The following is a 6,000-nucleotide window of genomic DNA, read 5'->3' on the forward strand; positions in this document are numbered from 1 at the left end:
ATTGAGCAAGCAAGCCCAGCAAGAATAGATAGGAAGTCCTGGGGGGAGGGGGGGGAGGGGAGTGGGCAGGTAAGGATGGAAAATGAGTGTTGGCCAGGACATGTGGAAACAGGAGTATGTCTGTCTTCTCCAGTGACCCTTGGATATAGAGACCTTTGTACACTACTGGTGGAAATATAATCATGTGCCCAATTCTGAAAAACATCCTAAAAAATAACGTAGTTCCTCAAAAAGAATTATACAATTGCCCCAAGTCCCAGAAATTGAAATCCTAAATATATAGCCAAGAGAAATAAAAACATACATCCCCAAAGAAACTTGTATAATGTTTATACTAGCATTCTTGATAATAGCCAGAAGGTGGGTAGATACCGTGGTATATTTAGATCCTAAGATTTTTGTTGTTGTTGTTGGTCATGAGCCTTGAACTCTGGGCCTGAGTGCTGTCCCTCAGCTCTTCAGCTCAAGGTGAGTGCTCTACCACTTGAGCTACAACACCACTTCTGGTTTTCTGGTGGTTTATTGGAGATAAGAGTTTCACGGACTTTCCTGCCCGGGCTGGCTTTGAACCATGATCCTCAGAGTAGCTAGGATTACAGGCATGAGCCACTAGCGCCTGGCTATCTTGGAATATTGTTGAGCCATAAAAAGGAATGGAATATTAATCCACACTGCAACTTGGATGAACCTCAAAAACATGCTGAGTGAAAAAGCCAGGCACCTATGGCTCATACTTGTAATGCTAGCTACTCAGTAGGCTGAGATCTGAGGATTGTGGTTCAAAGCCAGCCCAGAAAAAACCAGAAGTGGTGCTGTGGCTCAGAGTGGTAGAGCACTAGCCTTGAGCACAAAGAGGCTGAGGTACAGTACCCAGACCCTGAGTTCAAGCCCCAGGACCAGAAAATAAAAAGTTGAGTGAGGGGCTGGGAAGGTGGCTCAGTGGTAGAGCGCTTACCTTGCATGCCTGAGGCCCTGGGTTCGATTCCTCAGTACCACATAAGCAAAAAAGAAAAAAAGCCGGAAGTGGCGCTGTGGCTCAAGTGGTAGAGTGCTAGCCTTGAGTGAAGAGCTGAGGGACAGCGCCCAGGCCCAGAGTTCAGGCCCCATGACCGGACCCCAAAAAAAAAAAAAAGTTGAGTGAAACAAGCCCAACATAAAAGATCATACATTTAAAAAAGATTACCCTTGGGCTGGGAAGGTGGCTCAGTGGTAGAGCGCTTGCCTTGCATGCATGAAGCCCTGGGTTCGATTCCTCAGCACCACATAAGAAAAAAAAAAGCCAGAAATGGTGCTGTGGCTCAAGTGGTAGAGCACTAGCCTTGAGCTGAAGAGCTGAAGGACAGTGCCCAGACCCAGAGTTCAGGTCCCACGACCGGGACCCAAAATATAAATACATAAATAAATAAGATTACCCTTTTAATATATATCCAGAATAGGTAACTCCCTAAAGTCAAAATATAGACTAGAGATTATTAGGGGTGGTAGGAAAAAACAAATGATTACTTAAGGAGTATGGGTATTTTTTCAGGGTGCTGTAAAGTTTTGAAACTAGAGAGGAATGGTGGTTACACAACATTCTAGATGATTATAGTGTTTCTATTCACAGATTTCTCACATCTAGTTTCACAATTTTTTTTAGGAATTTGCCTTTAATAAGCCTTTGAAAAGCCTTCAATTTAGTTTTTGTTGCCTTATTTTTTTTTTTGGTCTTTTGTAGTTTTTTTTTTCCCCCCAGGGCTGAGGACCGACCCCAGGGCATTGTGTGCTCCGGGCAGGCGCCCTTCCACTGGGCTAAACCCCCAGCCCCTCAATTTAGTTTTCATAGAAAAATATTTATAATTTTTTTGTCAGTTGTGGGGCCTGAACTCTGGGTCTGGGCACTGTCCCTCAGCTCTTTGGCTCAAGGCTAGCACTCTACCACTTGAGTCACAGCGCCACTTCCAGCTTTTTCTGGTTATGTGGTGCTGAGGAATTGAACCCAGGGCCTCATGCATGCAAGGCAAGGACTCTACCACTGAGCCACCTTCCCAGCACCTATAATCTTTTTACTCACGTATATTTTCAAATTTTGATTAAGTTGCAAAAGAAAATATTGCTTATAAAATAATGAAGTAAGGCTGGAAATGTGGCTTGGTGGTAGAGTGCTTGCCTCGCATGCATGAAGCCCTGGATTCGATTCCTCAGCACCACACAAGCAGAAAAAGCTGGAAGTGGTGCTGTGACTCAAGTGGTAGAGTGCTAGAATTTGAGGACACATTGAAGTATATAGATCAAAAAAGTTTACTCATGAAGCAAAGGAAAGTTCGTGTGTGAAAAAGCAATCTTTTCTGTCAAACTAAAATGCCTCCATCCTGTAACCAGTCACCATTCTGCACTGATATTTCCTGGCACTGCTATTACCTGGAGTTATTTACTCTTGACTTCAATTGTAACTCTCATCTGTGTTGTTTGTAACCAGCCAGCGGTGTCAAGGGTATGAGTCCTTACCAGTAGAGTTAAAGAATAAACCCCTGCTTGAATGGGAACTTTCTTCTGACTTTGCCAACTTTTTCCAACTGTAACCATCCCCAGCCCTATTCCTGGTCTTGTTCCCACAGATCCATTATGAGAAGAAAGCATATCTTTGCCTCCAAATGGACAGCCTTACCACAGTAGGGACCTTTCACTGACAGAGTACTTTGTAACTTCTTCCTTGGATTACCCCATCACTCTGGTAGCCAATTATGGGGAAAAAAAACTGAGCCTAATTCCCTAGCAACAAGGAGAAGGGACATCACCACCCCTTAGGTTAGGATAGAAATAGAGCAGACCACTCCACCTGGTGTGCCACCCTAGCTCTGGGGAGAGTGGCAGACCACCCTTATATACAAAGTAAAATGCATTAAATATCTCTTGTGTGTCTATTCATTTCTGACACCAGAGCAATAGAAAGAGTACACCACCCAGATGTGGGTGTGCACATCTGAGAATAACTGCAATGAGTGTTTTATGAAGAATATTTATGTTGAACTCTCAAATTCACCTTAAAATAAATGCGTTCCTTTAACACCCAACAGAATTTCATTGTTCTTGTTGTTATACTCTTATCAACTGGTTTATCAAGGTTAGCTTGCTAAACTGGGTTCCTTGATAAAGTTGTGATTATCTCCAAGCTTGAGTCACTGATGTCTAGACTTTTCTCCAAAGGATGGAAGCTGTTACATACTGCTTTCAAGAGAACAGACCATCCTTGATATGATTGTTTTTCTCTAACCCCTATATTGTGCCCAAGGGAGACATGTTTCCATACTAAGTGGTGCCTTTTTACTTTGAGCACACACTTTCTTTTTTCTTTTTCTTTTTTTGCCAGTCTGAACTCTGAGCCTGGGTGCTGTCCCTGAGCTCTTCACCTCAAGGTTAGCACTCTGCCACTTGAGCCACAGCACCACGTACAGATTTTTTTCTGCTTATGTGGTGCTGAGGAATCGAACACAGGACCTCATGCATGCAAGGCAAGCACTTACCACTGAGCCACCTTCCCAGCCCCTGAACACACTCTTTCTTAGAGCATACTACTCAGCTGGCCATTGAGGCAAGGTTAGTTGAGAGAGAGCTGTTCTATTTTTTTTCCTTTAAATGTTGCAGATTGTCAGAGAATGTAAGACTTAAAAATGTAAGGGATTCTGTGCTTTAAATCAAGCCATTAATTAACACAGTGTTTATCTCTGAATTACTGTTTGCTGTTTCCAATGCCTTATTTTCCCTGATCTATCCTGTTTCAGTCCTACCTACTTTGTAGGCAGAAATTGGGGATCAGCTCAGCATAAAACTTTTGACTCTGTCTCAACCAATAGCAGGGCAGGGTATTCTATCCTGGTTTTCCCTAGTGACAAAGCAAAGCACAATAGCAGGATCACAGCTCAGGCTGGTCCAGGCATAAAGTAAGAACCTAACTAAAAAAAAGTAACTAACATAGAAAAGGGCTGGAGATGTGGTTCAAATGGTAGAGTGCCTGCTTAGCAAGAGAAAGCCTTGAGTTCAATCCCCAGTATGATATATATATAGTACAGGGGGAGGGGAAAGAAGGGAGGGAGGGAGGGGAGGGCAATTAACAATTAAGCCAGGCGCTGGTGGCTCATGCCTGTAATCCTAGCTACACAAGAGGCTGAGATCTGAGTATCTCGGTTCCAGCCTGGGCAGGAAAGTCTCTGAGACTCTTTATCTCCAATAAACCACCAGAAAACCGAAGTGGTGCTGTGGCTCAAGTGGTAGAGACCTAGCCTTGAGCTGAAGAGCTAAGGGACAGTGCCCAGGCCCAGAGTTCAAGCCCAAGGACCACCAACACACACACACACACAACTAACAACAACAAAAAGGAGTCTGGACAGAGTTTATCCTCTGAATTTAATTTTAAAGAAACATTTTGTGGTACTCAAGCAGATTTCTCTCAATTGAATGAAGAGATTCTGAAGCTTCAGGAAATGGAACTTGCAAAGCCTAGTTTCAATATAACTTCAGAGAGTACTGAAACTTCATAAGGCCAATATCTGTTCCTTCAATAAAGTATAATGCAAGGAGCAAGGGCAATCTAGAACAGTAACTTGAGTGCTTCCAGTTCCACATTTCTTTTTGTACATGTAAGAAATGAAATCAGATGGGCAGGGGGCGGGGAAAAAAAAAAAAGAAATCAGATGGGCACTGGTGGCCTGTAATCCTAGCTACTCAGGAGGTTGAGATCTGAGGATCACAGTTCAAAGCCAGCCAGGGCAGGAAAGTCCATGAGATTCTTCAATTAACCACCAGAAAACCAGAAGTAGTAGAGCACTAGCCTTGAGCTGAAATGCTGAGGGACAGCGCCCAGGCCCAGAGTTCAAGCCCCATGACAGACAAAAAAAAAAAAAAAAAAAGTTCCCACTCAATGAGTATTCTATTCTTTAACTCCATTGATAAGGACTCATGCAGGATTGGCTGGTTACAAAAAAAAATTGAAGCCGGGCACCAGTTGCTCATGCCTGTAATCCTAGCTACTCAGGAGGCTGAGATCTGAGGATCATGGTTCAAAGCCAACCTGGGGAGGAAAGTCCGTGAGATTGTCATCTCTAATAAACCACCAGTCTACCAGAAAAATGGAAGTGGCACTGTGGCTCAAGTGGTAGAGTACTAGTCTCTAGTGAATATCACTTCTACACTTGTTTACCTTTTATCCCTCTATTTCTGTGCCTCCCCGTACCATCTCAAAGACATATAAATGAGCAAATAAAACAAAAAGGACGGACGCCAGTGGCTCACATCTGTAATCCTAGCTACTCAGGAGGCTGTGGTCTGAAGATCATGGTTCAAAGCCATCTGGGGCAGGAAAGTCCATGAGACTCTTATCTCCAATTCACCACCAGAAAACCATAAGTGTCTCTGTGGCTCAAGTGGTAGAGCACTCACCTTGAGGTGAAGAGCTGAGAGACAGCGCCCAGGCCCCAACTTCAAGCCTCATGACTGACAAAAAACATATTATTTTGTATGATCAGAGGTACATAAACATTATGTCTTTGTGTTCTGCTCCTAAGAATATCCTCCTTTGGTTTCACTCTGTGTGAATGCCTAGAGTCCTATGTAGTTTATCATGACCCAGTGTATTTTAGATCTAGTTTCCACATATGAGAGAAAATGTGTCATCTGTCTCTGAGCTCAGCTTACATAACTTAACATGGTTATATAAGTCCATTCATTTCCCTGAAAATGACATAATACTATTCTTCCTAATGCTGTGTAAAATTTTATTGTGTATGGGTACATTGTTTGGCATCTGGTCTGTTTCCACAACTTGGCTATTGTGAATAGTGCAGCAATGAACATAGATGTGCAAGTATCTATATGGTATTGAACGGTATGGATGAGTCATAGGGAAGAGCTATCTTTACCTTTTTGAGGAACTTCCAGACTGCTGTCCAGAGTGGTTGTACTAGTTTACATTCCCACCAACAGCAATAGGGTTCCTTTCACCCCATATCCCCACCAACAAAGATG

The sequence above is a fragment of the Dipodomys spectabilis genome, unplaced genomic scaffold (genome assembly GCF_019054845.1).
Source record: "Dipodomys spectabilis isolate Male_0828 unplaced genomic scaffold, ASM1905484v1 ptg000002l, whole genome shotgun sequence".
Lineage (NCBI taxonomy): Eukaryota > Metazoa > Chordata > Mammalia > Rodentia > Heteromyidae > Dipodomys > Dipodomys spectabilis.